This window comes from Miscanthus floridulus, chromosome 15 (genome assembly GCF_019320115.1).
Source record: "Miscanthus floridulus cultivar M001 chromosome 15, ASM1932011v1, whole genome shotgun sequence".
Taxonomy (NCBI): Eukaryota; Viridiplantae; Streptophyta; class Magnoliopsida; order Poales; family Poaceae; genus Miscanthus; species Miscanthus floridulus.
The window spans coordinates 74051160-74056236 of NC_089594.1; positions in this window are offsets into that span (position 1 = coordinate 74051160).

Sequence of the window (5077 nt, forward strand, 5' to 3'; positions counted from 1 at the left end):
GCTTGCAGACACAGTTGAAGAAAGAAAGAGACAGATCAACTACAAAATTTTGCAAGTTTAGAGTGGAGAAAGCAACACACCACACCCCCTTCTTATATGAAGTAATGGCAACGATTCACATGGCAATGTCGACTTCCCTAGGCGCATGTTTCCCATCGATTTGCCTCACTGCATACCCAACGCGTCCATTCAATGGTGACCATTCACTTGGCAGTGTTGAGTTCCCAAGGCACGTATTTCACGTCGCTTGGCCTGGCAGCGTACCCAAAGCGTTCAAAAACATTAGAAACGCAACCGCCACAATGGTCATCAATTAGGAGTGCGATTCACACGTAAGAACATGTCGTACCCAACGGCGATGTTATGGGCTACGCCATCGAGATCACATCCATCGTCCAAGATCAAGTGGCACAGTGCACTGCGTGGCCGGACGATACTCTTTAAATAACCAGAAAACAAGTTCGTCATAATAACTCCTCCTCAATCAATCAAATTAGATTTCCCAAAAAAAACTCCTCCTTAATCAACGTACGTCACGCCGCTGCAACTCTCTAGTCCTATGGCTCGCCATTCCTCCATCCACGCCGACAATCATGGCGGTGAGGAGGCACCCCACATCGCTGATGGCGCTCCTTGTCGAGGTGCAAATTGAGATCGCCGGCTACCTCGCTGCAACCTTGGAGCAGCCCATGGACAACCTCCGTAGCCTACGGGTGACATATTCATCCATGCGTGGCATTTGGGGCAACCTCGCTGTCGGTTGGCACGTGGCAGTGGGTCGGTGTAGACGTGGGGCGAGGTCATCGAATGACCTCGTCAACTACTTCTCCCTCCTTGCTAGACTGACCCAAGTTGACAACCCAGGGCTTGCTTGCCCACTGGGATACAATACGTATTCGTGGAAAACCACAGCCCCCGGCCATGCCTCGACTATCTCACCCGCGTTGCTGATGGCGGGCGTAATGTGGTGGGCTATCTAGTCGCCATATTCCTCTATAGGCACAATGGCGATGCTGGCGACAACAACACTACAAGGCAGTACATAAGATGGGTCGAGGGCGAGGAAGAATCATGAGCGGCGGCGGCGGACCAACGAGTAGGCGGCTAAGCAACAAGGGGTGTCGGCTGTGCCGCGAGGCGGCCTCGAAAGTGATCTACGAAACGATGTCGTGGAGCAACAAGTGGCTGCCTCCGCTGCTGGCATAGGTATGTAGAGATCTTCCATGCACAAGTGGCGACTTCGGCATTCCAAAAGGATGGGAAGAAAGGACTCTGTTTTGTAGCAAAGACTATAGGCTTTGCCGTGAAATTATTTTGTTCGAAAGAGCAATTGGAATCGGAAACTAATTCACTCTTTACATGCGAGAGTGAATTATTAGTTAGGTTTTGATTTTCTATATAAGTGTTGTACTATAATACTCTTCAATATAAGTGTTCTACTACAGTACTCTGTAATTCAATATATAAGTGTTCTACTACGAATTAGTTAGGAAACACCCTGTAAATCAATATAAGTGTTCTACTATAGTACTCTTCATGCTACTAACGCTGAATCAGCATTTGAAACAGCGATGGGAGCTGTCACACCACCGAGAATTGATGTCTAATTCCATATTCATCGCATAATAGAGTTCATCCGATCAAGTCTTGCATCACATTTTTTTGTGAGGAATTAAATTAAAAGTCAAGCAGAAGACAATACACGTGACCACATCCCTCTATTAAAAGCCAAGCAGATGAGCCATTGGTGTTGAAATGTTATTGTAACACCACCGTAACGCATGTGTGTACCAAATAAATAATTCAATTTGCAAACAAAACAAAGATGGCACACTAGTTTAGCTAAAATAATGACAACATCCATCATTGAGGAAATTAACATATCTATAGACAAGCAAGGTCCATTTAAAACTCATGACAGAGAGATACATCAAATGCAGCTTTATTTACTGCTCTGCTAATGATTCCAAGAACAAGGGAACATAAGAAAGATAGAATGGTCTGCAGTTGAACTCTTTTTTAACGCTACGTCTAACATACCGAAAGACACGGGTAGGGATGACATGAACTCTTCTGCGGTCCATGTCATATGTGATGATTATTCCATCCTCCCCCGCAAAGAAAATCATATTCCATTCTAGGTGAACTGTAATCACTATGTACTCGACAACCCAATCCATGAAACCAAATCTAATATTAATCCTTCCAAACAGGATTTACGTGCTGATCATATGCTTCAATGTCTAATTATTAGTACCATAGTCTTCAAGGATCCAGATTGAAATCTTGGAATCATTGGGACCAATAATAGTACATACACACAAGTGACCCTGAGCTTGTGAAAGGTCCTTGTGTGGTTTTGGTAATTGAGTGACAACCTAGGTGGACTAATTGTGTTTATGTGAGATACACAGGTGATTAGTCCACAAGTACATGTGTGTGAGCAACATATGCCATGAAGGTGAAAATGGTTTGGAGATGTTGCAAAGCTCACACATGTGATGATGAAGGAGCTTATTGCACATGAGACATGACATTGAGTCATGTGATCAAGGTGGAGAAGATCAAGACAAGACTTGGCTTGATGGACCGGTTGCAAGCGTGAAGGGCAAGTTGGAGGCTTTGGAGCGATGGACCGTGTGGCGGTGAAGCTTAAGCAAGACTTGGCGCCGATGGACGAAGACAATGGTGAAGAGCAAGTGAAGTCAAGATCGATGAACCAATATGATCACATGATGATATAAAGTGGATCATATCAATTGTTGATCGTGTTGGTGCATGTGTTGCATCGACATTGGAGGAGATGGAATGGAATGCACAAGGCAAAGGTTTAACCTAGGGCATTTCATTTCACCGGTCATAGGTGTGTAGAGAAGTTGATGACCGGGTTTAGGATAGATGGTTGTACTATCAAGAGGGGCAAACTTGTTTGCATATCAGTCATCTTGTGCCACTCGAGTGATCTAACTTTGCATCATTGCTAGGATTGAGTGGCATGGCAAGTTGAGTGGCTAATCCTTTGGAAAATGATTGTGAAAATGCTAACACACATACACATAGTGGTGTATACTTGGTAGCGTTGGCACATTTACAAAGGAGATGAAGTTGGAGTTGGTGTGGATCAACTCGGCGATGGAACAGAGGCGAAAAAGGTTCGGAACCCCACCAGCGGAGTGTCCGCCTATAGAGTGTGGACAGTCCGACAGTGCCACCGGCACCCTATATAGAAAAGACAGGGTTTCATAGTGTGCACCAGACGCTGGTCACGCTGTGACCGGACGCTGGGGTCCTACGTCCGGTCAGTGGCAGCAGTAAGCGCGTGGTCTCAGTCTCGTGACTAGACGCTCAAGGTCTATGTCCGGTCAATGCTGATGTATGGTTACGTAGGCGGCGCTGGAGTTAGACGTGCGGGCACAGAACTGATCGGACGCTGGTCAGCGTCCGATCATGGTGGACCAGACATGTCTGGTCACAAAACAGAGGCTCGGGGAGCTCTCTAGAAACGGCAGGACTCAGGCGCAGCAGCGTCCGGTCATACACTATGCTACATCCGGTCACAACTTAACCATTGAGATCGGATGCTCATTATTTGAAGCCAGGGATGACGTGGTAGCCATCCGTTTACTGGACGCTAGCAGGGTGCGTCTGGTCGATACGACCAGAGCATCTGGTTGTCTCGAGTTTTGCCTAGTGAAGGGGTAACAGCTAGTTTAGCCCGTGGGGCTATAAATAGAAGGGGGTCTCGGCCATGGCTGGAGTGGAGCACCACAGGGGACTTTGTGTCCATGCTTGTGAGTGCTTGGGAGCCCTCCATCTAACATATGCTTGATAGTGATCATTCGATTGTGTGAGAGAGCGATTCTAGTGCAATTGCATTATGAGGTTGCATCAAGTGGCACTAGGTGATCGAGTTGCAAGCCAGTGGTGCTTGTTACTCTTGGAGGTTGCCATCTCCTAGATGGCTTGGTGGTGGTCTCCATCGAAGCCTGCAAGAAGCTTGTGCGGTGCTCTGAAGAAGAGCTTTGTGAGGGGTGAAAGGATTAAGATGCCCAAGAGGGGGAGGGGTGAATTGGGCTAATTCTAAAATTCTTTGCAATAATTAAATCCTACACTTAGCCCACTTCAACCCTTGTGCCTAGAAAGTATTTCTAATGTTCTACCACATAAAAGTTTAGCACCCTAAGTTCCAATCCTACTCTAGCATGGCAATTCTAAGTATGTAAAGACAAGAATTGAATTGCTCAAATGTAAATGCTTAAAGTAAAGAGAGAAGGAGGAACACGGTGATGTATTGCCAAGGTATCAGAGAGTCATCACTCCCCACTAGTCCTTGTTGGAGCACCCACGCAAGGGTGTAGCTCCCCCTTGATCCGCGCAAGGATCAAGGGCTCTCTACGGGTTGATTCTTTGACACTCTGTCACGATGAATCACCCACAACCGCTCATAACTTGAGTTGGGTCATCCACAAGCTCCGTCGGATGATCACCAAGCTCCCAATCACCACCAAGCCATCTAGGTGATGGCGATCACCAAGACTAACAAACACAAACTCTCACTTAACCATGACAAGCCTAAAGAGAAGGGTGGATGCACACTTGGCTACTCTTGCTTTAACTAATGAGGCCTCTCTCTTGCATTCTCAAATCTCAATCACCTCACTAGGACCTTGTTCTTCTTGGCAATCTCAAGGGTGTTTCTCAGCTGTTGGAATGAGTAAAAGTGATCCCTTGAGTGAATAGAGGAAGTATTTATAACCCCTCATTTAAAATGAACCGTTATGTGCCTCTATAGGGTGACCGGACGCTTCGGTCAAGATGACCGGATGCTCCGGTCAGTTCACCCGCCTCTGTGCAGTTTAAGTTGTGACCGGACATTGGCCAGCGTCCAGTCAGCACTGACCGAATGCGTCTGATCACAAAAACTACCCTCTAGAACCTTACTGATATTGATCGGACTCTGGCACCCAGCGTCCGGTCACTTTGCTGCTCAGCGTTCGGTCAGTAGCCTGAACCTAACCAGCGTCTGGTCAGCACTGACCAGACACATCCGATCAGGATTCTCCCTCTCTAGAACCTT